This window comes from Notolepis coatsorum, assembly GCF_963971535.1.
Source record: "Notolepis coatsorum genome assembly, chromosome: 1".
NCBI lineage: Eukaryota > Metazoa > Chordata > Actinopteri > Aulopiformes > Paralepididae > Notolepis > Notolepis coatsorum.
The window spans coordinates 198,279,324-198,287,091 of NC_140165.1; positions in this window are offsets into that span (position 1 = coordinate 198,279,324).

The window sequence follows — 7,768 nt, forward strand, 5'->3', positions numbered from 1 at the left end:
GCACCTCATGGCTTCACCTAGCTATACTGTTGGCTTTCACAGCTGCCAGTTGAAATGTGAAACCTCAAGAGGGCAGCAAGTTCCAGCTAATCTGACAAAGCCCGGCTCCCTCTTGATATAATTTCCACATGGGGGTGACTGGATGAATGTACAGAATAAGATCAGATATAACCACAATATTATACACATAACACACACTCACAAAAGGTTGAATGTAGAGATAATGTGTTCACTACTCATGCTTTTATTTTTGTAGAGATGTTTTAGAAGCGACTATTTCCACATTCCTTCCCCCGTAGGATGTGTTCAAGTTAGCCCGCTTCCCAGGTTCAACTGCCTCTTATTAAAGTGCTGCAACCTAATGGGCGTCTCGGAGCTTCCATGCTTTCCTGTGGAACCGTGGCGTTCTGTTGTCGGAGGCTGATTAGTAGCCTACTGCTCTGAGAGAGAGAGAGAGAGAGAGAGAGAGAGAGAGAGAGAGAGAGAGAGAGAGAGAGAGAGAGAGAGAGAGAGAGAAAGAGAGAGAGGAATGAGGGAACAAACGTCAATGAAATATTATGAACTTCCTGCGGTGCCGCTGCAGATACTGGAGTTAAAAATAGGTTGGCTATTTTCAGTCGACACTTGTGAGACTTACACAGTCAGCCTGCTCTGCTCTGCTCTGGTCCGAGCCTCCATCTGGGATTGTGTTACCAGAGTGGACCAGAAATATACAGAGGAATGAATCTATGAACTATAGACTTGAACCGTCCTGCACCTCCCCCCCCCCCCCCCTTTCCAAGCTCCAAGTACCCAAGTAGAAAACATGCCCACAGATGGGGAATGTATGTGTGTATGACAGACACATGCATGACATGGGCACACACCCATAATCTGTCTCTCTCAAGCAAACAAGATACAATTCCTCAGTTCCTGGAGTGGTGTGTGTGTGTGTGTGTGTGTGTGTGCGCGTGAGAGCGAGAGAGGTAGAGAGAGAGGGAAGTGGGGCCCACTTGCAAACCATGACTTTACTAAATGGGACAAACACCCAATTGAGACTCTGCATGCAGAATTTTGCAAATGCAAATAGCATTTAAATTCTATAATCACCTAAAAGAAAGAGACCCAGACACACTCTATAACAAAGCCCTCACCTACAGAGAGACCCTTGAGATATGCCCACTCAGCCAGATGGTTCTGGGCCTCTGCTCACAAACACAAACAGAGCCACCAGACAGAAACCACACTGGACTAAACCAAATGATAAGAAAACAAAAATAAAACTATCTGACACATTGGAAAGAATCAACCCAAAACCAGAGCAAATTGAAATGCTATTTGGCCCTAAACAGAGAGTACACAGTGGCAGAATACCTGAGCACTGTGACTGACCCAAAACTAAGAAGATCCTTGACTAGGTACAGACTCAGCAAGCACAGCCTAGCCATCGAGAAAGGCCGCCATAGGCAGACCTGGCTCCCAAGAGAAGACAGACTGTGCACCCACTGCACACAAGAAGAGGTGGAAACCTGCCCACTATACCAAGACATCAGAGACTCGGCAGAATCTTCACCTGGCTCGCTGATAACAAACTATCATTACACCTGGGTAAAACAGAGTCCATTCTCTTCGGATCAAATAACAAACTCAGCAAGACCGATCCATCCTAGAGGCAAATCTTTCCTGTGACAAAATGGCATCCAAGGTAATAAAAAAAGTCAACCGACGAACTCGATTCTTGTACCGGATCTCCTCTCTGGTAAACAAGAATACCCTGAAGACTCTGGGAGGAGCACTCATTCAAGGGTACTACGACTATGCTTGCACCTCATGGTACCAAAGCACCTCAAAGGCGCTAAAAACAAAATTACAAAACAAACTGGTCAGACTACTGCTTGACCTTACTCCTAGAACCCACCTCACCCCTGCCCACTTTGACAACCTAGGATGGCTTAGAGTAGACCACAGAGTACAGCAACTTGCAATGGGCCTGGTCTACAAGATACACTACACGACCAAGGTACCCATGTACATGTCAAAATACTTCCCAAAGGTCAGTGAATACCATGATCACAACACCAGAGGGAGTTCCACAAATCATGTTAAACCCAGATTCGGCTCAAACAAGGGACTAAACACGTTTCGCAATTATGCCACATCAATGTGGAACGCCCTACCGAAAGCTGTAAAGGAATGTGAATCACTACCCACTTTCAAAACCACTCTCAAAGAGCACCTACGGGAGACTGCAATTCGAAACTGGCCCCTGTAAATGTCCTAACCCAACCCCCTCCAATGTACAGTAAATTACCAAGTATGGTTTCGTCAATATTCCAATGTACAGTTTTGCTTGTACAGTTGTACAGTGTCCCCCACCCACCCCTCCTACCCAACCCCCCCACCCCACCCACCCAACCATCTCCAATGTACAGTCCCCCCCCACCCACCCACCCAACCCCCACCCCACCTACCCAACCTCCTCCAATGTACAGTTTCTACGTCAAATGTATATACTCTCTTTTCTAGACTATTTTTGTATCACAAACAGTACTGTATTTGCAAATCTGGTATGTCATAAATGTCTAGATGTAGCAGTACTGTCTATCTGTATGTCGTGTATGTCATATATGTTATGATGAATTGAAAATGGGGGACCCTGATGTAAACAAGACAATTGTATGTATTGAGTTGTACTGTATTGTACCCATTCTGCAATCTGTTAATAAAGTTTTCAATCAATCAATCAGACATATACTTACCACAAATTGCAAACACCCAAAGAGACTTTGAAAACATGGAAAATAACTCAAAACTCCCATACCTACTGGTTGAAATACAACAATGTGCAAACACAGCAGCAAGATTTGTGAGCTGCTGTGACAAGAAAAGGACATCCAACGGAATACAACCACCAAAAAGACTGTCAATCACACAAAAAATGTATTCCTTCTGTACTGTACTGATTACTGTTTGATTTAGTCTTGTTTTGCTTTGGCAATGTAAACGTATGTTTCCCATGTCAATAAAGCCCATTTGAATTGAATTGAGAGAGAGAGAGAGAGAGAGAGAGAGAGAGAGAGAGAGAGAGAGAGAGAGAGAGAGAGAGAGAGAGAGAGAGAGACAGAGAGAGACAGAGAGAGACAGAGATAGCGCGCTCTCTGACAGGAGCTATCACTCTCATGGCTCTCACCTTGACTCAATCTACTGGACTAAAGAATAAACAGCTGCAAAATCATCTATGTCACACACACACACACACACACACACACACACACACACACACACACACACACACACACACACACACACACACACACACACACACTGTCCAGTTCTTAGGGCAGAGGTGGTGTTCCATTGACCTTACAAATAACATGCAGGCATATTGTATTATTCTTGTTACCTTGTATGCCGTAATATGTTTGTGTTGTATTTTTGGACGGCCTTGTGGTTAGAGACTGACATATAACCTGAGTGTCACAGGTTCGATCCCCATGACAGTCAATGTCCTTGAGCAAGGCATGTCCTGCTCCATCGGGTGATAAAAACTGGAGGATTGGGAGTTCTGAGCCACCTGCTGGAATGTGTAAAAGGTTGTGTGTCACTGTATGTGGGAGCTGTATGTAATGTCACTGTATGTGGGAGCTGTATGTAATGTCACTGTATGTGGGAGCTGTAATGTCACTGTATGTGGGAGCTGTAATGTCACTGTATGTGGGAGCTGTATGTAATGTCACTGTATGTGGGAGCTGTAATGTCACTGTATGTGGGAGCTGTAATGTCACTGTATGTGGGAGCTGTATGTAATGTCACTCTATGTGGGAGCTGTATGTAATGTCACTGTATGTGGGAGCTGTAATGTCACTGTATGTGGGAGCTGTAATGTCACTGTATGTGGGAGCTGTATGTAATGTCACTGTATGTGGGAGCTGTAATGTCACTGTATGTGGGAGCTGTAATGTCACTGTATGTGGGAGCTGTATGTAATGTCACTCTATGTGGGAGCTGTATGTAATGTCACTGTATGTGGGAGCTGTAATGTCACTGTATGTGGGAGCTGTAATGTCACTGTATGTGGGAGCTGTAATGTCACTGTATGTGGGAGCTGTAATGTCACTGTATGTGGGAGCTGTAATGTCACTGTATGTGCGAGCTGTAATGTCACTCTATGTGGGAGCTGTATGTAATGTCACTCTATGTGGGAGCTGTATGTAATGTCACTCTATGTGGGAGCTGTATGTAATGTCACTGTATGTGGGAGCTGTAATGTCACTGTATGTGGGAGCTGTAATGTCACTCTATGTGGGAGCTGTATGTAATGTCACTGTATGTGGGAGCTGTAATGTCACTGTATGTGGGAGCTGTATGTAATGTCACTCTATGTGGGAGCTGTATGTAATGTCACTGTATGTGGGAGCTGTAATGTCACTGTATGTGGGAGCTGTAATGTCACTGTATGTGGGAGCTGTAATGTCACTGTATGTGGGAGCTGTAATGTCACTGTATGTGGGAGCTGTAATGTCACTGTATGTGGGAGCCACTTCAAGAGTTAAGACTAGTGGCTGGAACATCGGAGGACTTTGTCATTGGAGTGGGGGTGCACCAGGGTTCGGCTCTTAGCCCACTTCTCTTCATTACTATAATGGAGGAAGCAACAAGAGATTCACGAGGAGAAGGACAGTGGGAGCTGTTTTATGCTGATGATCTAGTGCTGACGGCAGATTCGGAGGAGGAAGTGAGGAGAATGTTTGTTGAGTGGAGGGATGGAATGAAGAAGACGGGAATGAAGATAAATATCGACAAGACAAAGGTGATGATAACAGGGAGTGAAGGAGAGAGGATTCAGTCAGGAAGATACCCATGTGGAATCTGTGGAAGAGGAGTGGGAGCAAACTCTGTGCTGTGTAGAGAATGTGACAAATGGTGTCACCAAAGATGTTCAGGTTTGTAAAATCTGAGGGGAGTGAGGGATTTTATATGCCCCACGTGTGAGAGGGAAGAGGAGGAGGTGGTTGGAGATGGTGGTCTAGTGATGGGAGGGGAGGTGCTGGAGGAGGTGAAGCAGTTTTCGCTATCTGGGAGATGTGATGGACTGTGAGGCGGGAGTGGAAAGGGCGGTGAGGGCGAGTGGCGGTGGCGTGGAGGAAGTGGCGGGAAATTAGTAGGCTACTGTTGAATCAAAACATAGATGTAAAGATCAGAGGAGGGATATATGAAGCATGTGTGAGATCAGTTCTCCTGTATGGTTCAGAAACGTGGGCAATGACAAAAAGGGTGATGGTGGTGTTGAGAAGCTGTGAGCGGAAGATTTTGAGGTATGTGGCGGGAGTCAGATGGCAGGACAGGAGGACCAGTGCCGAGGTGGATGAGATCTGTGGTGTCAGGGAAATTGATTTCAAGGTGAGATATGGACCTCTCAGGTGGTTCGGACATGTGAGAAGATCGGAGGAGGGGGGGGGGGGGGGGGGGGGGGGGGGGTGTTGAGAGGGGTGGAGGAGATGATTGTGGATGGGCGGAGGCCGAGAGGGAGACCGAAGCAGACGTGGAGGGGATGTGTGGAGAATTATATGAGGGATCTGGAGATACATGAAGACATGGCACAAAACCGTGCCCAGTGGCATGGAGTCATAGCCCCGTCCAACCTCACTGTAGTGGGAAAATAGGGACGTAAAACGAAGATGATGATAAACGTTATAGCTTAAAGGATAACTCCACTTTTTTTTTAAATTAGCTTATTTAACATCTTCCCTGGAGTTAGACAAGAAGATGCATACCTTTTTTGTCTCTGTGCGTGCATTTTAGCTTTGGGAATAGACGCTCCGTTAGCATAGCTTAGCTTCATCACTGGAAGTGGGGGAGGACAGTAGCCTTACAGTGCCTTACAGTGTATTGCAAGGTCTGACATTGACCAAACTTGATATGCATGACCTTGGTGGGCTCTAGGTCAACTCCTGAAAAGGGGGTCAATGTCAGACTTTGCAATCAAAAGTTAGGGGGCTAATAACCCTTGCCATAATTTCAGTGCGCCCCTAACTTTTGATTGCAAGGTCTGACATTGACCCCCTTTTCAGGAGTTGACCTAGAGCCCACCAAGGTCATGCATATCAAGTTTGGTCAATGTCAGACCTTGCAATACACTGTAAGGCACTGTAAGGCTACTGTCCTCCCCCACTTCCAGTGATGAAGCTAAGCTATGCTAACGGAGCGTCTATTCCCAAAGCTAAAATGCACGCACAGAGACAAAAAAGGTATGCATCTTCTTGTCTAACTCCAGGGAAGATGTTAAATAAGCTAATTTAAAAAAAAAAAGTGGAGTTATCCTTTAAAAACAGACACGTGCAAAGTGCAGAGTCTTATTTCTTATTTTAAATGGTTATTGCAGTAGGGATAAAGTACTTTTTTGTAAACATTATTTTAGACCAGAGGAACTGTAGCAGTGTCCTAATGGGAGGAGCTGTAAGACGTTGTAATATTTAAAGGTGCTGTAAGTGGTAGTTTGTTAAAAGTGGTCTACATGTTAAAATAATAGCTCTACATTCTGACAGCCATCACTGGTATAGATTGTCTGGTCAGTAACATGGGGCTCCCAGTCTCTCCAGTCTGCAGTAAATAGAAAATACATTTCCTGGTATCCCGTTTCCACTGTATCCAATCAGGAGAGAGAAACATTTGGTCTGACAAAGATAAGACATAAAAACTAGTTTTAAGCAAATGTGTCCTTGAAACAAGTAAAATTATCTACCAGTGCAGTAAGCAAATTTGGCTTGGCAAGATTTCTTGAAATAAGTACAAATATCTAGGGTTCTCTCTCCTGATTGGATCAAGTAGGAATGAGATACCAGAACATTTATTTTCTGTTTACTGCAGAGTGGAGGGACTGGGAGACCCATGTTACTGACCAAACACTCTATATCAGTGAAGGCTGTTGGAATGTAGAGCTATTTAACACGTATTTTAGAATAAAATACCACTTAATATACAAAATTGTTTTTTCAATCCACAATCTCACAATGAAAATGCATTTTCCTTTCAAACATGTTTCAGAGTAGACTAATCCAGCGTATAATCACCTGTTTAATCAAAAGTATCTGTAATTTGATTGTAATATGAGAGAAGAGAAGAGAAGAGAGAAGAAGAGAAGAGAAGAGAAGAGAAGAGAAGAGAAGAGAAGAGAAGAGAAGAGAGAAGAGAAGAGAAGAGAAGAGAAGACAAGAGAAGAGAAGAGAAGAGAAGTGAAGACAAGACAAGACAAGAGAAGAGAAGACTTGTTTGTGATGGTCTTATATTGTTGAGAGATGGAATAAAAATGATCCTAGCAGCTTATATCTTTCTCAATGCCAACGTGTCAATTGCTATTTACTCTACTATGAAAATCTGAAACCTGGTTAACATCTCTACTTATGAGCTCTTTATTGCATTTAGTTTATCTTGTTATTGTTACATGACACATGTTTAGGCCATTTCACTTTCCTGCCACAAAACGTCAACAGACTATCTATCAGTTCAAAATCTGTTCTTAGAACAGGGCAGAGTCACATTATATATATGTGTCCAAGGCTGTCTCTCTCTCTCTCTCTCTCTCTCTCTCTCTCTCTCTCTCTCTCTCTCTCTCCCCCTCCCTCTCTCTCTCGCTCTCTGTGTGTGTGTGTGTCAAGGCCACAGATTTCCTGTTGATGCCAGGCTGTCAGGAATGCCTCCAGCACGTGTCACAGGTCAAAGGATGTGTGTCGCTGCCGCTTCCCCTCTCACCAAGAGCCCCAAATGCCCCCCCCCACACACACACACACGC